Below are 27,928 nucleotides of genomic sequence, written 5' to 3' on the forward strand. Positions count from 1 at the left end.
CAGCCTCTCCCCTCTGCCCAGTACTGTCCCCCTCACTTTCTTGCAGGTAGATCTACCAAGAATACTTTCCAGTAAACATTCTGTATGCAACTTTTGTTCTCAGGGACTGCTTTCCAAGGAATTCAACTTAAGACACAATTCCTTTGGTCTATGTACAAAATAGTTTACTTCTCATACCTAAAAGTAACATGATGTTTCTAGCCATTCAATCTTAGAATAGCATTTAAAATTAATTGTTTATTGGTATCACATGTTATAACATTCAATCTTCAACTGAATGCTTTGGAAAATGATAAAAAAATATGCAGAGGATTGGTGGCATATTTCTTGCTTACGGGCTTATAACAAGTTTTATGCTCTTTGGTTACACTTGAGTTTCAATTCATCATGAGTTGCTATTTAAGAGAAACCTAAACACATCCCATAACTAAAACACCAAAGAGCTTGACAAATCCAAACACTGAAGTCTTGAACTCTGTCTCCATAATGACAGTGGAAATGTAACCACTCTCTCGTGTTGGTTTGAGGTGACTGTGCTGGGCTAAACTTAGCTTTTAAAGTTCTGGGTCAGTAAACACGTTATGGACTGCAGGTATGGCAAACAGAGCAACTCAAGTAGTGAAACTAGCTACACCAAAATCAATTCATGTTTTCATTTAACTTGTAGAAAAGCACACCATGCCCACAAGTGCATTAATGACCAAATACACAATAGGAACCAAAATTCAAAAGTAGAAAACAAGTACCAATTATGTAGGGAAAACTGCTTATAACAAGCACAAAAATAAGATTGTGATGTGTGTTTATTTAAATCATGCCCACCAAACCATCTCAAATTTCTTTTCAAAGGAGAATAATAAATAAAAACATATTGTTCATTGGTTATAAATCATGCTATTGAAATGGCAAAACTCCCCGGAGCAATAGCACGGCAGTTTTCATGCATATACTTGCTATTGCTTTGGACTTGAATCTCATTGTCTTAATCTTTTGGATGAATGGGTTTCAAATGAAGACGGTAAAGAGAGCCTGGGAAAGCCCTGAGTCTACAGTTTATGGTTTCTGAAATAGGAATGTAGCATACTTTGTTGGTTTAAAAAGATCTGTGTTGTAGAGTTGGTTTATTCTAAACCTCTTATTTTTTGCTGTTTAAAATTACAAAATTTCGTCAGATCAGGGCTAATGTTAATTCCTCTAAAAAAAAATCTGTAATCTGTAAATCATTTAACCCCTACTAATACCAGTACTTTTTCCATGATGGCAATATTTCACAGAAAAGGTATTGGGGGGAGGCACCTGGGTGGCTCAGTCAGTTGAGCATCCAACTCTTGATTTCAGCTCAGGTCATGATCTCAGGGTCGTGGGATCGAGCCCCACATCGGGCTCTGTGCTCAGTGCTGAGTCTGCTTCTCCCTCTCCCTTTGCTCCTTTCCTGCTCACATACACTCTTTCTCTCTCACACTCTCTCAAATAAATAAATAAAATCTTTAAAAAAGATACAGAATTACACCAAATTTTGCATTTTAAAACATTACTGGAAAATAAACTTTTAAACAAAATGAAGTTATATTTCAGATTCAAATATTTTAGTTACACAGTCCATAATAGAAAATCATGCTATTTTTCTCCACTAGGAGAAAGGTAATAATCTTAAAAACTGATGTTTCCTTTATCCTGAGATATTGTGGTACAAACTAGAAGTAAATATGTATTTCCTCTACTGTTAATATTATAGTCTATATTGCCTTATTATTTTAAGATCAAAAGACATAGAGGGGGAAATTTTTCATTAAGTTATGTTCCAGAACCTCTAGCTTGTTAGGTGACAGTAAGTCACATGGGAGAAATAAAATAAACCTAACTGAAACATTAACACCTATCTAGGGTTTATCAAACTAGAGAAAATAGAAAGCAAAGGAATTATGCAGTTTTGAGGAACGTATACATGTGTATATAGCTTTAAATTGGTAAAATTCTTTATTTTTGCCCTGTTATGTGGTAGAAATAATGAAAAAAGTCACCAAAGTTGTTTTTCCTACTTTGCCCTCCCTCAAAGGCATGATTATGTTACATTTCAATAGCTATTCTTAATAACGAATTGTTACTTTCTATGAATTTAATACATAAAGTACACATTTGGTGCAATATAAAAGCTCAGCAGAAGCAAACAGCTAGCCAGAAAGGCTAATTCCCAAAGAAAAAGTAGGGCCAACTTACTATTTGGAGACTGATGTTCCCATTCAAGTTGAATTACAAATGGAATGGAAGGAAGGGCATACAGACCGAAGCCCTCAGAGACCCTATGGCTGAGATGGATAATCTTTGTGATTGACAACGGGGGCCCGAGGTTACCACAACTGGCTGACTTTAACAGATGACACGGTAACAAGTCAGGGTTCTATTATTCATCTATTTTCAGGAATGATCTTTTGGGCCTTACTAATTCAGATTCTCTTCTCAGCAAATCACAAAAATAATAAGTAAATCATTCTGTAAAAACAAGTTATCAGTGACTTCATTTCCAATGCCTTGTAGATGCAAGTTATAGACACTTGCAAAGATTTTCAGAAAAGTTTACCTATTTTATAAACCTACGAGCATACATGCTGTATGTGGTAGCATTCTCAAAAGTTGTGTCATTAAAAAAAATCCCATCACTTAGCAATGAAGGAAAAACCAAGGTCCAAAGTGTTGAATGGTTTGTTCAAGATTCCCAGGCCTCAGCTGGCAAGAGACCAAATGAGGACCAGATCTCAGTCCTATCATTTCCCAATTCAGTTATCTTTTTACTGTGCCAGTGGTTTACAATATTATGAGCATGCCTTTAAAAGCTCAAATATAATTACATACCTATGCATAACAATTGTGTATCTAGTATGCATAGACTGAGGGGAAAAAAGTGACAAAAACCAATTTATTCTAAATTTGGTAAAACTTTATTTTTTTTAAAGATTTATTTATTTGAGAGAGAGAGCAAAGCAAGAGAGAGAGCACGAGTCGGGGTGAGGGGCAGAGGGAGAGGGACAAGCAGACTCCCTGACGAGCAGGGAGCCCGATGTGGGGATTCCATCCCAGGATCCTGGGATCGTGACCTGAGCTGAAGGCAGACGCTTAACCAACTGAGCCACCCAGGTGTCCTGAATTTGGTAATGCTTTAATATGATTTTGCATTTTATTAATTGTAGTAGCATTCATATTTCTCTGAAAATATCTACTACATATATGTGGGAGACATATCACTTATTTGATCCACAGACAATATTTGATGTGCTCAGAGATTTGAGAAATCTTTTCCATAATTCTGGGAAACCTCCAGTATCTCCAGCCCGTAGGTTGAAAACCTCTGTAACATTGATCACTACTTCACAATACTACTCTGATCAACTATTTTCAAAACTCCCATTCCTTCCCCTTATAGCTGGTTTCAGTTTCAGTGTTAACTAACAACAATATCGTAATCTTTTGAGGATGGGTAGTATCAAAGCCAGAAAAAACACAATTTTTGAAATGGCTTATTAATTTTATAAATTAGAGCAGACTCGGGCACCTGGGTGGCTCAGTTGGTTAAATGTCTGCCTTACACTCAGGCCATGATCCCGGGGTCCTGGGATCAAGCCCTTCGTTGGGCTCCCTGCTTGGCGGGGATCTGCTTGTCCCTCTCCCTCTGCCCCTCATCCCCACTCCCCACTTATGCTCTTACTCTCTCTCTCAAAGAAGTAAAATCTTTAAAAAAAATAAATTAGAGCAGACTCAAGATTTTCAAAATACTCTGACTTACTTACATTCTGATATGCTTTTCTTTTTATTTCTTTTTTTTAAATTAACATATAATATATTATTTGTTTCAGGAGTACAGGTCTGTGATTCATCAGTCTTACACAACACCCAGCGCTGGGTATGTGTTGTGGTGAGCTCCGGGTGTTGCGTAAGACTGATAATGCTTTTTCTGAGTGGGAGACAAAAGGCACAGTCAGAGCTGGTACACTCGAGTGTGGTTACCCTGCAGTCAATTGCACCCACTTTTATAAATGCTGCCCCATGGGGCGCCTGGGTGGCACAGCAGTTGAGCGTCTGCCTTCGGCTCAGGGCGTGATCCTGGCGTTGCAGGTTCGAGCCCCACATCAGGCTCTTCCGCTATGAGCCTGCTTCTTCCTCTCCCACTCCCCCTGCTTGTGTTCCCTCTCTTGCTGGCTGTCTCTATCTCTGTCGAATAAATAAATAAAAAATCTTAAAAAAAATAAAATAAAATAAAATAAATGCTGCCCCTGATGTGAATACCCCCAATCAGACAGGTGATTGTCACCCCCAGGGGTAATGAGACCGTGGGTTAGGGATGAGGAGAAGACAAAGGTAGAGCAATGCCTAAGGACCACGTCTAAAACCTTGAATTTGTCTCCATTCTACTTACGGAAAATTATTTTCCACTACTTACCCCAAGGGCATGTGTTGTCTCAGACTAGCTAGTCTCCTCCTGCAGTACTCAGTCTGCCTTCATTCTTTACAAAATAAATTTGTACAAGCTATTCCTCAGATTTAACCATCTTCTTCATCTATTCTAATCACTCTTATTCTTTATGATCAGAATCTCACATCTGTGAAGACACTGTTGACATGAGTTACCCTGATGTTCCCCTTTTCTGAACTCCTGTGTTGATCACAGTCTTAATGTAAAAAGTTTCTGTGTGTTTGATAACGTTATTTCCTATTATTATTTATTGCACCAATTACAAAATTCTAGAATTGGAAGGAGTTTGTAGAAATTCCAATGCTAAACTTTAAAGTCTGGTACCTCTGAGCATTATAAATCATAGATTGAATTGCTTTACATATAGTTTAGTAGATCCTTAATATTCTCAAGAGGTGTGTTCAAGAGTCCTTGCAAATCAAAAAGGACATGTGTGTGATCAGCTAGGCTTACTTTAGGAGTTAAGGGATTTGCCTCTGCCCAAAAGTTTCTCAGAACATGAGATCAGTGCTAGAAGCTTTACATATTTTAACCACCCAACCATCCAATGGGGTAGATGTTATCAAGCCCACTGGAAATAACTACATGTCATGGACCTTCACAAAGCAATTTTCTATCACTTCATATGAATTATTTATCTTAGGATAAAAATTTTAGACTTCCTACTTGTATTATGAAAACCAAATTGCATCTGTTATTTTAAAAATTATTTCTTAGTCTATTAAATCATTCCTGATTATCTGCACTAAAGCAAAATTGTCAAAATATAAAAAAAGTTTTCAAAATATTTTTTATCATTAGAAATCAACATGGGGATTTCATTTTCATTTAGAATAATTTCTAAAAAGAAATAACGGATTTGTAAATAAGAAACCTTTTCTCATGTGAATCTGATCGTATGAATCCAGTCTAATAGAATGTCTTTCATTCAAATATTATTATTGAACAATTACTAACCTGGTGAAATGTCTGTACCTACAGTAAGAGAGACATGTCAATGAATGCATTGATGCATTTATTTCCAAGCATTGGAACTAAGATAACCAAGTTATTTTTATTTTCATTAAACTGTGAATATAATTCATAACAAAGGAAAATCATATTTTAGATACACAGGAAATACTAAAATGCTTACTCTTTAGGGTTAAATGCTAAGGAAGTTATTATATACAAGTCTTCCTGACAACTCTATATTTTGAAAGAAAAACTCTAATAATGTATTATCTGAGATGATAACACAGGTGGACTGGTTTAGAGCAAAACTAGGGTATTGGAAGCGGTATTAAAATTGCTTGAAGGTTATATGTCTAAAATCTTGGGCATCATTAATAAAGCTCACTCTCCTTGGTCTTATTGCTCTATTCATATCCTTTCTGGAAGATAAACTACCTCAAAATTCAAGATCTAATAGTAATATACAATTATTGCGGAGTTGCTGTGAAACATTCTGGGGGCTGTGATCAGAATGATTGAGAGGACCACTAAATGCTGAAAAGTGGATGTGACCAGGGAATAGCTTGGCTGTTTGCCAGGGTAAGAAATAACTTGATATCAACATTAAGCAGCAGCTGAAGAATCTTTTCATAGTTAGGCACTTTTTCTAAATCCTCCAGTTATGCTTCACTGATTAAATTATTAAGAACCTCTGATTTAGCCGTTTCATATTTTAGATGTGAGTTGAAGATGTTTTGAAATGATTTCCATTATTCATGGTTTCTTGTTTTTCAAAATTAAACTTATAGGATGCTGAGATAATCCCTTTTTATTAGGTCTGCAGAAACTGAGAATACACTAAAAAGCAGAATAGTTGTATGAAAGTATCATTTTCCTTGGCAATATCTTATGATGATGAAATTATTATGATTTTTTTTCTTAGCTGAGCTATATACATCCCAATTAATGTTGTTAAAGCAATTGGTAAAATTAAAAGAAAAATGGCTCCTACTAACTTGCAGATTTAGGCCAAGATAAGATTCAGACAAAGGTCAAGAAAAGGACAAGACACTAAATTTGGGAAAAGCCTCCTAATGTGAATGATTAACTTGTATATGATTAACTCTTTTAAAAATCTTTCTCATTGTCACCTACTTTACACACAGCTTGGAGAATATTAACTGCCCATCTTTGGGCCCAACACCATGCCAGTGGAGTGAAGAGTGTGATGCCCCTTTCTCCATCCTAGGAGAATGCATTTCTACCTCCTAGTGGAATTCCAATTCTCTTCAGGCTTCCATGGATTCCACCCCCAATTCTATAGGTTGATTTAAATTCATTTGAGGTTTAGATTGTAGGCCAATCAAGATAATCACATCCTCTTTGCTTTGGTGATGGAACTCAAAGTTCAAGTCAATCAGTCCATGACATCACTCTGAATATTATTGGCATAGGAGTAGATATATATAACCTAAATTGACTGATCTGACCGGTAGATAAATCTCTTAACCTATCCTTCAGGTAAGAGATTCTGTCTCTCACAGTAACAAAAAATCATGCTGCCCCATTTGCTGCTGGCAGCCATCTTGAAACCTGGAGAGAGACTAATGAGGAGGTCAGAGCTGACATGAAGTGAAAATCTGAACAATGAAAATCATATAGAAAGAGTGCCACAGCTCTGTACTGCATCCAGAGTCTCCTCTAATCTCTGAACTTCCAGTTATATGAGCTCAATTATCCTTATTGTTGAAGCCACTCTGAATGGGTGGGTATTGTCTTTCTTACAGTCCGAAACATCTGAACTATTAAGCACATCACCAGGGTTACAAAAATAAAGAAGACATTATTCCCGCATTTAAAAAGTTTTTATCTTAGTTGGAGACATATATGCCAACAACAAATTTCAGTAAAATATAACAATACTTGCTGAAATAGAAGTAAACAGCAAAATGGTAATATAGAGGAGGACCGGAGGAAGGAAGGTACACATGCAAATAATATTTTGAGCTGAAACTTTAAGGATGAGTTTACCAAAAGTGAAAGGTGACAAGTTTGTTTCTAGTGGAGGAAACAGTATTTGTTAAAGTAGAAGGGCAGCATCTGGTGAGTGGGGAACTACAGATAGTTTCATATTATTTGATCAGCAAGAGAGTGATGGACGATGTAAGAAATAACACGGGCCTCCTAGCAGTACCAAATTTGCAAAAGACGTGTACCAAGCTGAGGGATTTAGCTGTTATCCTGGAGAAGAAAGGTAACCATTATACAACCTAATGTAATGTGATTAGCATGTTAAAAAGTTCATTTTCAATGAACTTCCCGCATGCAAGATAGGTTGAGAGAGACAGAAAGACCAATGATGAGACTTGGCAGATGATCCCTGAAACAAAACGGTGGAGCTGAATTAAAAAGTTCAGGGTTGTTTGGCTTTATGGGATCAATAGGATTGGTAATTGGTTGCATAACAGTAAGAAATCAAAAAGGGGGGGAATGATTGCTTGATTTCTAAGATGGTGGCTAGAAGTACCACCCACCAAAACAGAATATAGTAAGAGGAGTAGATTTTCTGAAGATCATACCAGATTCAGGCACGCTGAGTTTGACGTACGTGTGGAATATCTAAATGGTAGCTGGTTGGCAGGTGGAAATTTGAGTCTGGAATTTAGGATAGAAGTCCAAGCTAGAGATAATCTTTGGCATAGTTTTAGTACCCTTTACCTTCGATTCTGTAATACACTGAACTGGTATTAAAGTGATTTAATGAACCACGAGAGACTATGGACTCCAAGAAACGAACTGAGGGTTTCAGAGGGGTGGGGGTGGGGGGATGGGCTAGCCCAGTGATGGTTATTTAGGAGGGCATGTATTGCATGGAGCACTGGGTGTTATACGCTAACAGTGAATCATGGAACGCTACATCAAAAACTAATGACATACTGTATGGTGACTAACATAATAAAAAATTTTTTTTTAAGTGATTTAAGAAATGGTAAATTTTGGGTTATGTGTTTTTAACCACAATTTTAAAAAATACAGAAGAAAAAATAAAAATAAAAAAACATTTTAAAATAAAAATATAGAAGAAATTTGACACTAAGTACAGCGTGATATGACAAATTAGAACAGATGCCAGCCATAAAAGGATGCAGACCTGGCAGGGGTTAAGTCCTGGGTGATACCAACATATCAGGGCCTGACAGAGGAAAAATGTCAACAACGTGGGAATGGCAGTGAGTGGCCACAGAGGTCACTGAAAACAAAACTAAACCAAACCAGAGAGCAGCCTCCAACCTCAAAAACTAAGACAAGAGAGAATTAAAATTGAAAAGGGGTGGGTGACGCTTGGCTAAGACCATCCAAAGCACCGAGGCTTAAGTTACAGAACCATAGCAAAGAGCATATTAACAATGAAGTTTTGCCTAGTGTATGAATCCAAATTATGTCTTAATACTCAATATAGAATGCAATTAAAAAAATTTGTATCTACCAAGAATGCTAGGTTAAAAGTCCATAGAAAATGAAATGAACTGATCTAATATATTTAAAATTCACATCAAGAAGCAAATAAACCATAAAAAAGGACGATACTATAGAAACTCAGAAAACCAGTGGATTTCGACAGAGTACATGTGACAGGACAATAAACACTGGAAAGACAAATATATTAAAGGATTTGGGCTGGCAGATCCTTTAAGTCACACAGGATGACAAAGGGAGTAAAAAATGAGGGACTGAGAACAAAAATCAAAAGAGACAAGAGACATGTTTGAATGAAATATAAAGAACCGAAAAGACTTAAGAGGTGAGAAGAAATGAAAGTGACCAATTTGTTGCAAGGAAACAATGACTCTTCCGCAAGCAGAGCTGGAGACAGGGGTCATGTGACAACTTCCACAGAAATACATTAAACTGAATTTTTCTACCACTGCACTATTTTTTATTCTTGAACAATATCTTTGTTCTTCTTTTACACAGGTAGGAATATTGAGAATGATAATACACTGAAAAGGCATTTCATGATTCTTACTGTCAAACCACAAAATAAATCGGTTAAAATTGGGTTGAATGATAAAAATACTTGAAAACGTCCCTTCCTCCCCTTTTTAACATTGCTATGATAGTTTTGAGTCTAGAAATCAAGGCCAGACCAATACTTCTGATGTTCACACAGTTTTTGTTCTAGAAGTTTTGTCTATTTTATGGGCATAAATTTACTACGTGGATTCAGGAAAAAGATGAGTATTTTTTTAAAGCCAACAATGAGTCAGCAGGAGGTTCAAAGTTCTCCACATGGAGTTGTCACTCAAAGCACTGACATCAAAATCAATGGAAAGTGGCTCCAGTCTTGTTCGGACTATAATTTGTAGCAGAGAGGAAGTTGGGGGAGGGGGGAAGTGTGAGGGGAAGACAGCTAGAAAAATATAGGTAGACAGATATGCAGCAAAAATGGGAAAAGAAACAGGTCATAAAACTTCAAGTTGGCAAAATGATCCAAACTCCATATGGGGTGAATGCAAACATCACTGGACTAAGAAACGTTTGACAACACTTCTGCAAACCCACTAGCTCCTGGGCATCCCCATTCTAGACACTGAGGATACAGTGGTAAACCTAACACAGCCTGTGGCCTGAAGGAGCTTACATCTTGACAGAAAAAGAGACAGGAAAGAAATACAAATTTTAAATGATTTTAGAGAGTGGTAACGGGGACAAAGAATAACAGAGCTAGGCAAAGAGTACGAGAGTGAGAGGGGTGCAGTTGGGCCAGGGTCTATTAAATTAGCCCTTACTTGCTATTAAGGCTCGGACAGGGCTTTTAATCCCTCTGAATTTCTTACCTCCCCTGGATAACTCTGTGCCTGGAATAAGAAAAACAGTTCATTATATGTTTATTTCCACTTCTTCAGATATATCCTCTCTTACAACCACCATGCATTTCCCACTTCTCTTTTCCATTCCCCTTTTTTTCTTTTAATAATAATTTTTATGTTAGTCACCATACAGTACATCCTTAGTTTTTGATGTAGTGTTCCATGATTGATTATTTGCGTATAACACCCAATGCTCCATGCAATATGTGCCCTCCTTACTACCCATCACTGGCCTATCCCAATCCCCCACCCCTCTCCCCTCTAAAGCCCTCAGTTTGTTTCCCAGAGTCCGCAGTCTCTTGTGGTTTACTCTCTGTTTACCCCCCCCCTTCATTCTTCCCTTTCTTCTCCTACAGATCTTCCTAGTTCTTATGTTCCATAGATGAGAGAAACCATATGATAATTGTCTTTCTCTGCTTGACTTATTTCACTTAGGATAATCTCCTCCAGTCCCAACCATGTTGCTGCAAATGTTGGGTAATCGTTTTTTCTGATGGCTGAGTAATATTCCATTGTATATATGGATCACATCTTCTTTACCCAGTCATCTGCTGAAGGGCATCTCGGCTCCTTCCACAATTTAGCTATTGTGGACAATGCTGCTATGAACATTGGGGTGTACATGGCCCTTCTCCTCACTATGTCTGTATCTTTGGGGTAAATATCCAGTAGTGCAATTGCTGGATCATAGGGTAGCTCTATTTTTAACTTTTTTTCATCTTTAATATTTTTTATTATATTATGTTAGTCACCATACAGTACATCCCTGGTTTTGGATGTAAAGTTCGATGATTCATTAGTTGCATATAACACCCAGTGCACCACGCAATACGTGCCCTCCCCACCACCCATCACCAGCCTATCCCAAGGGACCTCCACACTGTTTTCCAAAGTGGCTGTACCAATTTGCATTCCCACCAACAGTGTAAGAGGGATCCCCTTTCTTCACATCCTCTCCAACATTTGTTGTTTCTTGCCTTGTCAATTTTTGCCATTCTAACCGGCATAAGGTGGTATCTCAAGGTGGTTTTGATTTGAATTTCCCTGATGGCTAATGATTTTGAACATTTTTTCATGTGTCTGTTAGCCATTTGTATGTCTTCATTGGAAAAGTGTCTGTTCATATCTTCTGCCCATTTTTTGATTTGATTATTTGTTTCACGTGTATTGAGTTTGAGAAGTTCTTTGTAGATCTTAGATACCAGTCTTTTATCTGTAGTGTCATTTGCAAATATCTTCTCCCATTCCGTGGGCTGCCTCTGAGTTTTTCTGACTGTTTCCTTGGCTGTGCAGAAGCTTTTTATCTTGATGAAGTCCCACAAGTTCATTTTTTCTTTTGTTTCTCTTGCCTTTGGAGATGTGTCATGAAGAAAGTTGCTGTGGCCGATGTCAAAGAGGTTGCAGCCTATGTTCTCCTCTAGGATTTTGATGGATTCCTGTCTCACATCGAGGTCTTCCATCCATTTGGAGTTTATCTTTGTGTATGGTGTGAGAGAGTGGTCAAGTTTCATTCTTTTGCGTCTAGCTGTCCAATTTTCTCAGCACCATTTATTGAAGAGACTGTCTTTTTTCCACTGGATGTTTTCTCCTGCTTTGTCAAAGATCAGTTGCCCATAGAGCCGAGGGTCCATTTCTGGGTTCCCTATTCTGTTCCACTGGTCTATGTGTCTGTTTTTGGGCCAGTACCATGCTGTCTTTGTGATCACAGCTTTGTAGTGTAGCTTGAAATCCGGCAACGTGGTGCCCCCAGCTTTGTTTTTCCCTTTCAACAATTCCTTGGCAATTCAGGGCCTTTTCTGGTTCCACACAAATTTAAGGGTTGTTTGTTCCAGCTCTTTGAAAAATGTAAAGGATCTATATTCTAGAAAATACAGATCACTCTTGAAAGACATTGAAGAAGGCACAAAAAGATGGAAAAATATTCCATGCTCATGGATCGGAAGAATAAACATAGTTAAAATGTCTATGCTACCCAGAGCAATCTACACTTTCAATGCCATCCTGATCAAAATACCAATGACATTTTTCAAAGAGCTGGAACAAACAGCCATTCCCCTTTGACACTTTATAAGAATAAGAATAAAAACATCTGATATCTAGTTACCCCTTGTTTTTGTATTTTCACTACTGAGAAGAGCAAATGTTCTCTAAAGTGAGGAAAAATACTTTAGGCTTAATTCTCTTTATATAGGTATTACTAAATGCTTTTCAAATGACAGCAGAACACTCTTTAGTACCTATATCAGGTATTTCTTACAATCTCTTCATTTCTACTACAAAGGCTTTATAAGTTTCCATCCTATGCTAGGCACATGTATTCCTATTTCTGAGTAAGCCTTTAAAACACTATTGGTAAGAAATCTTTTTCTCCTTGGAGGAAGCCTTAAAAACATTAGAGAAATACATTCAACAACCTCTATTTCCTTTATTAGCTACTATGAGTCTATCAGCAAATATTTATCTAAAAAAGGGGTTAGTAAACTACATTTTTCATGCCAAATTCGACTCACCACCCATTTTTGTAAATAAAGTTTTACTAAAACACAAGTGCACTCATTCATTTATGTACCATCGATGAATCCCAGTGCACTTCAGTAGCAGAGCTGACCTTCTGACCTGCAAAACCAAACATACTTACTATTTGGCTCTTTACAGGAAAAAAAAAAAACAAACAATTGCCAAACCCTGACCTAAAGCCTTCTCACAGTAATTTATATCATTAACTTAATTCTTACTGAAATAGTAGATTCTATAAACTAATAACTTACTTTATATAAAATAAGGGTTTTTTATTGGCCCCACCAAATTATATCTTCCAAGCTTCAGAAGGCATCCCCTAATTGCAACATGCTATAATTTGGTGAATAATTTCCTATCCTCACTAGTAATAGTTTGAGCAGCAATGCACTAGAAATAGAAAGATAAAAGCTTCTGTCTTGAGTCCTTTCTTATTCAGTTTCCCCAAATACAGAAAATAATAATCCTCACTCTTCAGGGATATTTTTAAGATCAAAGTAGATAATATGCACTTATAAAGAATTTTATTGCTTATGATAATTCCGATTTCAATGTTTTGTTTTCTCCATTTCTAGCCTCGCTGACTGTAGTCATAACTTGTTTTAGTTGCTATTCATGTGTCAGTCTGGCCAACCTTATCATTCATTTAGTTACTGTGCCACTGCCAATTTATTCCTTGAGTGTACATGTTTAGTATGGCTTATTACTGTCCTCATCTTTTCTGCCCACTCATTTATTTCAATCCACTCACACCCACTGCCTTTCTCACACCAGCTTTTACTATAATGCCTCAGATTTATCCACATGTGAAAGATACATACTGGTTTAGGGGCATGCTTAAGTGGGACACTGGCTAAGTGGAGAGGTCAGTGCTATCCATTTTGATGAATTCTAACAAGGCTGTTAACTGTGCTTTTATTTTCACAGAAATTTCCATATTGTCTAGTCCAGTGGCTCTTGGTATTTTTTTAAAGCATATAACCCCAGGTTCAAGTGAAATAAAGAAAAAACCTACCATAATAACCAATCATGAAAAGGAGGAGAGCGGAGGATGAGTTAAAACTGGAGAGGAGAGGTAAATGGAGGTATGCAGACATATTAGAGGGGCATATATCACTTTGAGGGCAGAAGGGGAGGCTCCCCCAAAGAGATGATGAAGCCTAGTTTTACAGGCTGTGTGCTTGGTTGGATGAAGTCCAAGTCAATATTCATTTCAATGATTTTATGCCAAAGTGAACAAGAGGGTCCACTTATTCACCGCAGCTCCTAAACAAGGAAAACACCAGGTAATATTTTTGGGAAGCCAGGTCTGACCAAGAAGGTTGTGATGTTCCTTAAGAAGAGATTAAATGAAGCACTGCTTAAGTAGGTTTTTTAAAAGTTAATTTTGGATTGCAGCAGGGCACTGGACTAGAGTGCTTTGTGATCTTTTCCACATCTACTTTTTATAATTCTGCTGCTGTACTTGCTGTTTGACCTTGTACTGACAGATACGAAACTAGGAGAATAAATAAAGCTCAACAGTTAAATTGTGGGAGAAACAGGCCTATCATCTCAATGCCTTTTTTTCTTTTTTTTTTTGTCCCCATGGCCCTATCTTCCAGGGGAAGGGGAAAAAAGAGGGAGAAAGAGAGAAAGACAGATGAAAAAACCCTACTATATATTTCTTCTTACTGAAATCACTTCCATAGGTACAAGGTTAGTACTAAGCATGAAGGGTCCTCCTATTTAAGACACGGTCCACACACGTAGCTTTAATATAAGATTTGGATGTTATGCAAGAGAAAAAAGAAGGGGGACAGAATATTTCTATCGAACTGCACTTGGAAAATAAAAGTATGAACAGTACGATAGAACTGATTCTATAGTCCACTGCATCATCCGCACTGCCAAGAGCAAGTACAGTCAACAGAAACATTTGAAGACAGGCATGGACTTGAGGAAGATACGGTTTCAGAGACACACTATGTCTGCTTTGTACCTGGTTGTCTCTGGGATAACAACTCTTAAGTATTATTCTCCTCCTGTGGTGAGAAAGAAAATAACATGGAACCTATCCCATAAGGCTGTTTTAAGATTAAACAGAATGGCGCACAAAGAATATTTAGCAACATGGCTGGTACAGAGCAAGGCATTAATGCGTGTTAGCTCTAAGATCAATATTAGGTATGTTCGGGTCAATGCGAAAGCCAGAGGGAATAACTGAAACAGGCATTATTTTTGAAAAAAGTGATGATATGTCTAGGTATTATTGGAATAGAGGCCAACTGTGAGGCCTTTGGGACCCTCTAACAGAGTTCAACATGAAATGACAATGTTGTTTTGCCTGATTTACATCAAACCTTTGTTGTTAAAATAGATTTTCCTCAATATGCTCAATATGAAGCATTTATTCACTCAGATAATAGATACAAATCCATGCATTCAACTGTTCCTTGGAGTCAGAGATCAAGATGGAAATCCCCAGAATCATAGAGATCTGTGTCTATAAACTTGCCTATTATATTCTCATTTGAGGATGTGGGAAAGGATAGTGTCAGCTTTTTAACCAGAATCTTTTCATTACTTATCCCTGTTGGGGTTGCTGCACGTGCTGTGAGTGACCTCCAGAGATCCTCAAGCTGTATGCAGAGAGCAAATTGAATCTGAAAGCTTTATTAGACAAGTTTGTCTTTCAGCTGGTGGGAGTGGATGTCAGCCGTATTGGAAAAAAATAAAATTTCTTGTGAAACTGGGTACTGACCTTGAAAAAATCTCATCCAAAGCACACAATTCAATTCTGAGTTACGTCCTCATTTGTTAAACACAGAGTGCAGGTTCAAAAGAAAAAGGCATGTTTTACCTTAAACAAATAAGAAACAGGAAGGAAAATAATAGGGCTTCTCTTCTGATCTTGCTGGACTTAGCAAAAAATCTTATCATCAGATCATAATCGAAAAAATACTAATATGGAGGAAACAACTTTTTAAATTCGCTTTGAGAAGTAAAACTACCTTCTCCACTTATAATCCACAGTAAACATTATAGGAAGTTTATTTATATCTTTTACCCATAAATTTCTTCAAAAATAAAGAATAATCCTGAGAAGCTGAAGTAACATCAAAGATTAACTAATTTGCTTTATTTAGTTCCTGCTTTTTTAGTGTTGGAGAACAATGATTTTTTTGAAGTTATGCTAATTGTCTCAGAAGTAAGAATGGGAGGTATTATAATTTTGACTTCTTGTTTTTCTATTATAGGTCTATATTACAATTTAGGCACTGGTGTAGTTACTGCCAATAGCAATTTTGCTTAAATATTAGAATAGGTTCATTGAATGTCTGTTCAATGAACTCATCACGGATTGGGAAGCACTTTGGAAAAGGAGAAGAAAATATATTTTCTCAGAAAACATTCGAGATGAGAGAGGGAATAAAGTGAATAAATTTTCAGAGGGAGACAGCATGTTAGACCATTAAACAGAGGTTCTCAATTTGGATATCAAGACATTGTCAAGAATGAGAGGCAAGGAACGAGATGGGGGCAAGATTTGCATCAGAGCCACAGCATATCCCTATTTGATTGATACTGCAGTCTTAACAAAACAGGATTTACCACCGAGAATGTGAGGATAAACGTATCTGTCAATTGCAGCTAAACAGAAAACAGGTTGCGATATGTAAGAATACTGAAGAGCAACAAAATCAGGCTCAGCAAATGAGGGTTTGAGTCCTGATTCTGCCACAAACCCGCTGGACAAGCATATAATCACTTAATCTCTCTGGTATTATAATTACATGGAACGTTGACGTATTTGATACAACTCCAAAATAAATGTACTATGCATCTGGTCAAAATTTATCAGCTGACCATGTACTACAAGCTAGTCACTGAATAAAAAGTCACATACACAAGAGGGTATACACTGATGAACAAGATATAAAATAGGATACTCCTGGAACACAGAGTCTATTAGGAAATGAAAAATAATTACATAAATAATTTAGAAATCAAAATACTGATAAGGTTATGAAAGAGAAAAAAATATGTTTTCAGATTGTGTCATAGGAGGCTCAAGGAAAGAGTTCTGCAGAATAAGAGGTGCAACTGAGATCTAAAGAATGAGTAAGGGGAGAGATGATCCAGGTGAGAGAGTAGTAGGTATGGAAACCCTGAGCCAAAACATACGTCAAACCATATGTCAGGAAGAAGCAGACATGCTCAAGGAGCTAAAAAAGGAAGAGAGGCTAGGCTTTGAAGAAAAGGTGGGGGGTAGTGGAGCAAGAAGGGTAAGCAGGGGAACCATTACATCAGACCTTGGGGGACATGTTAATGATCTGGGGATTTATTCTAAAAGCAATGGGATACCATTCAAGGATTATAATAAATGAGGTTTACATGTTGCAGTATTATTCTTTGTGGAGCATGTTTCTATGGGGAATAGGCTAGAGAGAGGTAAATGACATCAGTTAGGAGGCAAGGTAAAATTTGATGGTAGCAGAAGGGATGGAGATGGCTGAAATAATTTGGAAGATATTTAAGTGACATTAGTAGGACTTGATGGTCGACTGGATAAGAAAACTGAAGGAGAAAAAGGTATCCATTTATGATCGCTTATCGGTACTGGCTTGAGTGGATGGTGTTGCCATTTCCTGAGATAGGGAATACAAGAAAAGCAGATGGGGGAGTAAATTCACTAGTTCAATTTTGGACACGGTAGAGTTGAAGAGTCGGAAAGATGATCAAGTATGGATGGTGAGCGAGTTGTTGGATATATGGGTTCTCTTGAATTCACTAGTCAATACTGCACTCCTCTACCACTCCATCCAAGTTTGCTAAATCCAAGGCTGGTTCTCAGGCATTATCTTACTAGACTTACAGGCAACGTGTGACATGATTTATCAAGTCCTTCTCTTGAATTCACTTTCTTCACTTGGCTTCTAGGTTTCTGTCCTGGTTTTCCTCCTATTTCAATGACTAATCATTACTGTATCCGCAGCCTCTTACCATTAGGGTCCTCCAGGGCTGTCTTTGCAGGTCCTCTCTTTTCTATCCGCATTCACCCCTAAGCTTTCACTAGCACAACATCATGGCTCAGCTATATGCTAAAAACTGCATATTTATATCTCTAGACTGGATCTTTCTCCTAACCTCCAGGGCATATATCCTTCTACCTACTCTGCATCTACATTTCGACAACTAGTAGTCATATGTAACTTAATTTGTACAAAGAGGTTTTTTTTTTTTTTTCATATTGCTTCCCACCACTCTGTACCTCCTACCATCTCCCCTTACTTGGTAAATGACAACACCATTCTTACAATTTTCTCATTCCCCTTATCAAATTTGTCAACCAATCCTGTTGGCTCTAGCTTTTAGACACATACAGAACCTGTCCAACTCTCATCACTTCCATTGCCCCTACTCTGGACAAATTGTCACAATTTCTCACCTAAGTTATTCTATTAGTATCCTAACTGGTCCTCTCTTGCTTCTCCACTGATCTTCTCCTTACAGTTTATTCTTAACGCACCCAGAAAATTTTTGCCAAAACTTATGTCAGATGATCTCATTTGTGGGCTCAAAAGCTTCTACTGGTTCTTTGTCTTACACAAAGTAAAAGTAAAAGTCATCCCAAAGGCCTTTAAAACTCTCCTGATCTGACCTTATCTCATAACTGCTATCCTCTTCACTCACTGTGCTCCAGCCACACTGGTTGTTCTTCCGATATTAGTCATGCCCCCCTCTCACAGCGTTTGTTAGGATGCCATCCCTGGAATGCTGCAGCCTAGAATGTACTTCCCCCAGAAATCCACATGGCTCACATTCTGACCACATTCAAGCCTTCACCTCAATTCTACCTTTTCAGCGAAGGTGTCTCTATTAGCCTCACCCTCGTACTCCATACCCACACGCCTTACACTCTTCCCTGCTTTCTTTGCCATTGCAGTTATCACTTCAGAACACATGAACATGTTGGGGCGCCTGGGCAGCTCGGTCAGTTAAACACCTGTCTTAAGCTCAGGTCAAGATCCTGGAGTGCCAGGATCAAGCCTGGAGTCAGGCTCCCTGCTCAGCAGGGAGTCTGCTTCTCCCTCTCCCTCTGCCCCTCCCCCTGCTCTCTCTCTCTCTCTCTCTCCCTCATTCTCTCTCTCAAATAAAATCTTAAAAAACAAGAACATTTGAACATGTTCTATCTATTTTCTTTATTGTCTATCCCCACAGAAACATTAGCTTCATGATGATACAGATATTTGTCTATTTTTCCACTGCTATACTTCTGAATTAGTGTGCAAAGTCAGAACTCAAGAGAGAGGTGTAGATTTCAAGTAAGAATGTGAGAAACTTCAACATATAGTTGGTAATTGTAACCATGCAAGTGGATGAGATTATCCAAGAGATTAAAGAATGTAAAAAAGGAAGCCTGCATTACTTTAAACATTTCAAAGCCGCACAGAGAAGGTTGAGCCAGCCAAGAAGCAGCAAAAGAGTAGCCAGGGAGGTAAGAGGAGACACAGAGTGGTGCTATGTATGTGAAAGGATAAAAGAAATGCTTCGAAACAGGAGTGGCCAACGACATTAATTGCTACTTGGAGTTTAAACATGAGGATTGAAGCGGTACTTTAACAGAGAGGTCATTCCTGGCCTTAGGGCATTTTCAGTGGCCTGAAGGAAGGATACAGCAAGGCTGCAGTGAGGGGAAGAACTAGACCCAGGAATGAAGAGAACTCTTCCTACAATAGTGGCTGTGAATGAGAGGAGAGAGATCTGCTAGTACCGGGAGGAGAATGTGTGGTTGAGGTAGAATAGTTCTGGGATGGGGAAAACATGATCATGTCTAAATCACGCGAGTCAGTTTAAAGATACTTTATATTGCAAGGGCAAACTTTTTGGATGTTCCAGTAGAGAAGGACATGACTGGCTAGGGTAAAGTGGCAGAAAAATACAAGGTCCTCAACTAGTGGCCAAATTTATTATGAGCTAGTAGTAGCATTACAGCAGGCAGAATGGTATCATAATATAAAGGTTGGAAAAGGTACTTTGTGATCTGGCTGAGTCATGAGTAGACCAGTCATTATGGAACATGGTCGAATGCTGAAGCCTATAACAGAAAAACAATATGGAAACACACTTGGGGGGAGTAGAAGGGGGGCCACAGAGATATTTAAATATTTAAATAACAGCTTTTTTGTTGACAGGCCATGGGCACTCACCTGACTTCTGCAAAAAAGCCAAAGTTTGGAGGGAGATTAAGTAACAGACTGAAGAATGTCTAATAAAGTGAGCAGCATTGTTTTTTTCTACTCAAAAAAATGATTTAGACAGTAACTGGAACTTGGGTAAGCAGTTGAAAGATGGTCTTGAGTGTAACAGCAGTGGTGGAACTCCACCTACTCTTAATTTTTTGAGAAGAGAGCAGGCTGTTAACCTTAAGACTGCTTCTAAGAGAGAGCCTTTCCGGAAAATAGTGGAGAAGAATGAATGACCTCTCAAAGACCTTTCAGATCACAATCTTAGAATCTACAATTTAAGTGCAAACTGCTACAATTTCCTTTGGGAATCCTCTTTCTTTGAGGATAAAGTTATATTCAATTTGAAATTGATTCAGAAAAAATTTTAGAAAATATTAGGAATACATGGAGAAGTCCTTCCTTTGTGGGCTGTGGGATGCCTGCTCTCATGACCATGTTTAAATAATTGTAATTTCCACTTGATAATAGTTTGAGAAGAAATTCAACAATACCATATATTCTGTAGTGATTTTCCAGCAAAGGTCCTTTTTTGGAAGGAGTTAAATGATATAAGAAGACTAAGGTAATTTTACTGAAGTGAACACTTTACCTCTATTAAAATGCAGGATATATGCATAAATGAAAAATCTCTTATGATCAGAATGCTTTATTTAACCATTGATGTTATTCTCCTCCACACACACACACACACACACACACACACACACACACTGAAACTTCCAGGAATGCTTCCACCAAGCATTGCAAGTGATGGATTAGAACTTCTCTTCCTTTGCCAGTTTAGACCTCAAAGCTTGGCCCCAACCAGAGATGGTAACCAAGCAATAAAACTGCCAAAAGGTTAAGAGAGGGAGAAGAAAGGGAACTTCATCACCACAAAATGGATAATTAACATCTAAATACTCTAGTTTTTACACTCCATCACCATTTTGCATATTAAAAGCACTATTGTACCCACCCTGTTAACTAGGGAACATTGTTGAGAACCTAGCCAGGGACCAGGGACTCCCGCTTGCTTACATTAGAAAGACTTCCTTCAGATCAGTTTGAGCAATACTAGGGCCTCCCCAGCAGAGTTTCCTGCTGTCACCTCCCCTTGTATAGTGTGACACATCTCATTTTATTTCAAGTACCCTCCCCTCACCCGTATCTCACTGATGCATACAAATATGATTTAATTAATTAATTGCTGCCAAGAGTTGGAGGGCCTCTGTAATTGCTCAGAGATTTGAATTATCTTGAGGAGGGTCTAAAATTCATTTCTTAAACTGTTATTATAATTGATTAGGGGGCTTCACATTTTTGGTACAAAATCTTAATCCTGGTGTACTAGACTTTGAGAAAGTTTTTAAGGTTTAAAGGTTTTAATTATAAAGCTGATAACTGTATATATGTATCTAGGTGTTTTCAGTAGAGTAATCATAAATTAATGAGGCAGAACTGATGTGACTTAACCTAAAGGTACAGCAGAAGCAGAGTCAACAGTGGGGAAACAGGGAAGCCAGGAAAGGAGAGGGGTGGCACACCTCCTTGTGTGGTTTTTGCTTATTTTAGGTAAACTCTACCCTCAGGGTGGGGCTTAAACTCATGACCCTGAGATCAAGAGTCACATGCTCTACCAACTGAGCCAGATAGGCGCCCCTCCTCCTTGTGCTTTTGAGAATGATGGGGACTCAAAAGGAGTGTAAGAATGTGAGAGTTGACAGTTTCCTTCTTTCCTTAGACATGATCATTGCAGATAAATAAAGGGCATTTTCATAATAAATTATTTTACCACAATTTAAATTAAACAAATACACAGCAGTATGCCAAGATTATATTCAGGCTCCAATTAACCTCATGCTTTTATCGAACTGCCTAGATATTTAAAGTATTATTGAAGTAGCTTTGGAATGCTTTAATTCCACTCTAAAGAGGCAAGTGAAGTTCAAATAATAAGTGTATAAATAACCTTCTATGTGAGTATTTGATATTTAAATATAGCCTTCAAAAATTTGAATGAAGATAAATGAATCACTGCTTGAGATACGGTGTTCTGATTAACAGCATCAGCTTTGGAATCACAGAGACCTAACTTTGAATTCCCACTCTGACACTTACTAGCTTTATAGCTTTGGACAAATTATTTAATCTTTCTGATCCTTGATTTTCTCATCTGCAAAATGGAAATCACAACACAATTCATTCAAAAGTATAATATTGGCACTCATTCTAAAATCTGTTGTACTTAGTTTCCTCTGGAGTAGATCGTAAGACAGGGACTTGAGTACAAGTAGTTTCACTGGTAGACGATACCAGAAAGCTGTGCTGGAAGAGTAAAGAAATGAATAGGGATGGGAAGAAAGTCTATACAAGGCATGCTCATGAACAGGTTATCACTGTGGCAACTGTGGGTCAACCCACTGGAGACGTGTGGTTTGGATCATACTCTGGAGTGGTCCTATCTAAGAAGTGAGGACGAGGTATTTATTCATCCCCTCTTGTCCATGAGTGGTTGAATGCTGTTCCAGGAATGTTTTCTCCCCAGCAATTGTAACCTGCTCTGCAAGTGGGTGAGCTTCTCCTGTGGAACAGAGTGCCTACGCAGAGTCACAGGTACTTGAATTCAGAAGCCTTGAGGTTTATAGGAAGGACTAGTGCTGAGGGGATAACAGCAAGCTAAATTGGACCCACCTGCCCCCTTCGGGTTTCTGTAAATAAAGTGTTAATGGACCACAGTCATGTCTGTTTATTTATGTATTGTCTATGGTATAGCTGCTTTGAATATACAATGACAAAGTTGACCGCATAACCCACAAAGCTGAAAATATTTACTATGTGGCTCTTTACAAGAAGTTGGTAGCACAAGTGAGATTAGAATTTAGGCTTCTTGACCTCTAATGCAGCACTTTCGTGATTACACTTGAGACTTCCTCTCTCCAAAATTAATTACAGGAAGGGATGGTTTTACCAGTGTTTAATCAACTAGAAACCTCTATTAACGGGCACTTCTATGTGTCTATATATACAATGGTCATTCATTTCATAGTTATTACCCTGGGACATTTGAAGAACTCCAATATCCTGATTTGGAGTCTTCACATTAGTATGTTCTATATGCAATTTATTTTGAAACAGCTAAATCGGGTATTGTGGAATGTGAACGTTCCCAGCCCCAGCAGCTTGCGGATAAGAAAGGATTCGCATTGACATTTACAACCAGATTTGCTGGCTCTTTGCCTCCATCTGCCATGCAGTCCTTCAGTCCCATATGAAGTCCTGTCTACCTAAATGTTCCTGAGAATCTCTAGGGGAGCTCTGTATAAGTGTGGCTATTCTCCCCTCAGATTTCTGAGCTGCTAGGCTAGGCCAATACTGCCTGGGCTCAGTGCTTTGTCCATCCTCTTGAACTTTCAAGCTACAGAGTTCTTGGGGGTGGGGAGAGAAGTGGTGGTGCTGAAATATCGTGGGGTTCCCTCTGGCATCCACAGTGCTGGATCTCACTCAAACACCACTCCACGTTGCACGCAGGAGTAGGGACGAACTCCTTCCTGTCACCACTCAGGCCCATGGTAGTAGTTCTGCAGGTGCAGTCCCAGGACCAGTAGCAGTAGCACCACCTGGGGACTTTTGAGAGATGCAAGCTCTCAGGCCTCACCCCAGATCTCCTGACTCAGTAAGACTGGGGTTGAAGCCTAACAATGTGTGTTTTAATGAGAAGTGGTTGATTTTCATGAAGGTAAATCTCAAGAATCATTGGCATAGGACAATGGATACAGACCAATGCCCTTATCTTGGCTTTCCCCCCTTCTTCTCCAATGTAATTTGTGTGAAAAGAGAGCCCCAATAACGTCTCCCGTCCACGTATGTAGCCTCTTTGCAATGACACTGCAACTCTTCTTTCAAGAGATGGTATATCTCTCCACTCCCCGAGTCTGGGCTGGCCTTACAACTTGCTCTGCCAATAGAATGGAGCAAAAGTAATGTTGTATGAATTCCAGAGTCTAGGTGTCAAGAAATCTGGTGGCTCCCACTCTCACCCTCTTGAAATGCTGTACAGAGGATGCCATATAATGAAAGTCTGGTCCAGCCTACTGGAGGAGGAGAGGCCTTGTGAAGAACCCAGGTTCTCCAGCCACCAGCCAGGTAGCAGATACGGTTTTCGAAGATTCTATGTATTATTTGAGAGTGAGAGAGAGTGAGCACAAGCAGGGGGAAGAGAGAGAAGGAAAGGGAGAAGTAGACTCTCTACTGAGCAGGGAGCCCGACACATGGCTCCGTCCCAGGACACCCCCCCCAGGACCCTGGGATCATGACCTGAGCCGAAGGCAACTGCTTCACCCACTGAGCCACCCAGGTGCCTCCCGACTAGCAGATATTTGAGTGAGTCCATTTTCGACCATCCAGCTCCTGTTGAGGTGCCAGAGAACTGCATGCACATGAACGACCCCTAGCAAGACCTTCAGACTCACCATCCGGCTTATCACAGCCCCAACTGCAGACCCACAGAATCATGAGCAGGTAAATACCTCCTGTATTAGGCCATTACATTTGTGGTGTTTTTATTTAGAGATAGGTAACTGATACACTCAGGTATCGAAGCAACAGTGACTGTAAAAAGTTTTTTTTTTTCCCCAGCATGCTTATTTATCTTATAAATTGAAACAATTTATACGGCTCAGGCAGGATCGCCTTATCATATTATATAATTTAAGTAGGCAGCCATAAGGGAACTTAGTTTAGTATTTTTTAAAAAGCCCTTGGGGCCTGTTTCCACACGAATAAAAAATATTCAGCCAGATGAAAATTTCAATGATGATTCCAGGTTCAGAGTTCTATAATTCTAAGAAATTCAAACAGAATAAATTGATTTCTTCTACTCCTTAAGTAGAAGAAAACAGCAGCATATCTCACTTTTATTCCTCATACATCCAAGATTGAGTTAAATAACATTAACTACTGGCTAGCTGCTTCCATATCTAGAATTTCCATTAGCTTCTTGGACAGAGAGATAGTGCAAGGCACAGCAAAAAAAACAAAACAAAACAAAACACAACCCAGGCCTTGGAGCCTGACATACTTGGATTGGAATCCTGGCTCTGTTTCTTCCCAGCTGTGTGGTCTTAATCTAGCTATTTTCCTCTTCAAGCCTTGGGATACTCACCTTATAAAAATTTTGCATTTATGTATTTTGCCATTATTTTGAGGATGAAGGCATATATGGAAAAGCAAGTAGCACAACAGTAGGAGTGCAATGGAGAAAACTTGCTATGATAAATTCTATAAATATATCGTATTACAACATAGTCCACGAGATAATAAGCATATATATGATGTATCCTACAAATTAGATTCTCCTTTTTTTATATTGTATTTATTCCCGATTAACTTTCTGGAAGTCAGGAATATAAACAATCCTTAATTCTGATGTTTAAACCACCACATTAAAGAAAGAAGAATGTTCTATTTGAGTAAAAGCAGCTCTGCATCTACCAGCCTCCTTACTGATGCTTTTCATTCAACTGTGCATTTCACAGTTTTGCTTTACGCCCAGCTTTGCGTCAGTTTGCTACAGGGGATGAAAAGCCCCTGCTTTTGAGAAAATTCCTCTCTCCCTCAGTTCTTCTCCAGCTCTGATCCCAACTCTGCCAGCTCTCCGCAGTGGCTTGGAGCTTGAGGGCATTCCCAGACTCTCCCTACTGGCAGCAAGAGTGGAGGGACTAGGGGGAGGTGAGACTCAGGTGGGGGACAAGGAAGTAGGGCAGGAGTTGGGAAAGATGCTGTCACCCACTGCTTTGGCCACGTGTCCCCTCACCCTCTGCTCTGGTATCCCTGGTCTTTTTGATATTCCCCCATCTTCCTCTACTACAAGGCCTTTGCTCTCGCTGTTCTCTCTGTGCCTACTAGAATAGTTTCCCCAGACAAATGCATGCTACCTCCTCACTTCCATCAGCTTCCTGATGTTCTCGAATGTTCTTAGTAGAAAAGCTTTCCTGACTGAACTACAGACAATCATGTCTTCATTCCCACTCCTTTTCTCTCCTACCCTGGTCTCTTGTTCTCCTTAACTACATTTCTCACACTTCACTATGCACACCTGAATCACCCAGGGAGCCTATGAAAATGCAGATTCTGTTTCACTGGGTCTGTGGTAGGGCCTGAGAGTCTGCATTTCTAACAAGCACCCATTTGATATCAATCTGTAGACTACACTTGGGAACACCTGACAATATTGAGTTCATATCTATTTTCTTCTTTATTAGCTCATTATTTTTCTCTTCCAATCAGAGTACATGTTTCATGAACGGAGAGACTACCTTATTTGACTTATTATCCTCGGCACTTAGTATGATGCCCAATACACAAAAATTACTCAATAAATACTTATCAAGTGAATAAATTACCTATGTTGTTGGAAATTCAAACTAGAATTTGGAATGCTTTTTCCATTACAAACATTATTGTTACATTTAGGTCCTTTATAGGTTAAATAGATTTCTGTGCCCTTGTTTTGCAAGCTTCCTACCATGTGTAAAGTGGCTTAAGTAGGAGCATAAACCCATAATTACGTTCAGAGTTCAACAAACTTATAAACAAATCATTGGAGTCCAATCTTTTTACAGAGTTACAGAGTGAGGCTGAACATACCAGAGAAAGCTAGAGAACAAATACCAATAAATGATTATATAGGAACAAGCTATGCACATGTGCTGAGGGAACCAAAAATTATAGGTCATAAAAAGAAATAAAACTGATATAATTACTTGAATATAAACTCTGACATAGCAACTTTAGTGTCCCGGATTGACAAAACAAAACAAAACAAAAGCAAAACAAAACAAGAATGCTTGCACATCTTTTTCAAGTTTCCAATGTCATGAAATGGAACTCTGATGTGTGCTCAGAAACCCCAGGGGGCACATGAGACACACTGTCCCTAGATTCTATAACCGCTTTTAGCCCAAACGATATTTATGCCTTCTACTGAATGATCACTGCGCTATCCTGGTTGTGGTATTGCCAGTGTGGTGTACTGCTACTGGATAGCAAATAAAAATCAACTTTATTTGAAGAAGCAGTCACCATGTTTTAAGTTTTCAATCATTTGATCTTTGAAAAACAGACAAGGCAAAAAACAAACAACCCCCCCCTCCCCACCCCCAAGATGTTCTTTGTTCTGCCTAATTCTAGAACTGGCGCAGCCAAGTTTTCTGGCTCCTTTCCCCTGAGATCCAAAGCCAGCATTAACACTGCCACGGAGATTTTATGCATACCCTCCATTAACAAATGAATAAAAACTGAAGTAAAATAAACTGAAAATATTCAGGAAAAACAAAAATCAAAGCTAGGGCTAAATGAAGAAACATTTCTTCCCAAGTCTGCTTGTGGTAGTCATGGTCTATTTTTCTTTTTTCCTGAACCAAACATGGAAGAGCTCTTGAAGTTGTTTTCCGAAGGGACGGTGGTGGGAGGGGTGCCAGGGAGACCATGTGCCTTCCTGTGGTTTCAGTGATTTTTATCGGCGTATTTGAAGAATACTGTCCAAACGACGGAGGATTCATTGCGACGGAATCGTCATGTACTAGTGTTAGTCGGTACTCAGGTACCCCACCCTGATCCCCTCTTCAGGAACACATACCCATCCCTGCTGCTGGAAGTATCAGTTGCTGCTGGTATTCCTTACTAGGAATTACCTTTGGCCCCAGAAAAACTCTTTTAAGGTCTCCCTTTCACCCCACTAGGCAGCCCAAAGCTGAGCAATGACTGGCTGGTTCGGGAATATAAAGGCCATCCTTCTCCTTGCCATTCTGGACAGCCTTTGGAGCCAGCCCAGCTCTCAGGCTCCCGTGGAAGTGGCTGAGGCCTCTATTACAGTCAAATGGCCCTTCAGCCTCTTCCACCGTCTACTCTCTTGTACCTTTCTTTGTCAC

General features: G+C 38.8%; 1 protein-coding gene across 18 annotated transcripts in view; it reads right to left on the reverse strand.

Annotated features, from left to right (window-relative positions):
- Nucleotides 1-27,928, reverse strand: part of DMD (dystrophin) — a 2,358,181-nt gene that overhangs the window by 626,483 nt on the left and 1,703,770 nt on the right. The window contains exon 1 of one of the 18 annotated variants that reach the window (XM_057312025.1): nucleotides 10,189-10,252. The exons of the other annotated variants lie outside the window; for them this stretch is intronic. The gene's annotated coding sequence lies outside the window, so the exon portion shown is untranslated. Of the gene's footprint in view, nucleotides 1-10,188; nucleotides 10,253-27,928 lie in introns of those variants that run through there. 18 annotated transcript variants of the gene reach the window in all.

The sequence above is a fragment of the Ursus arctos genome, chromosome X (assembly GCF_023065955.2).
Source record: "Ursus arctos isolate Adak ecotype North America chromosome X, UrsArc2.0, whole genome shotgun sequence".
In the NCBI taxonomy this organism is placed as follows: Eukaryota; Metazoa; Chordata; class Mammalia; order Carnivora; family Ursidae; genus Ursus; species Ursus arctos.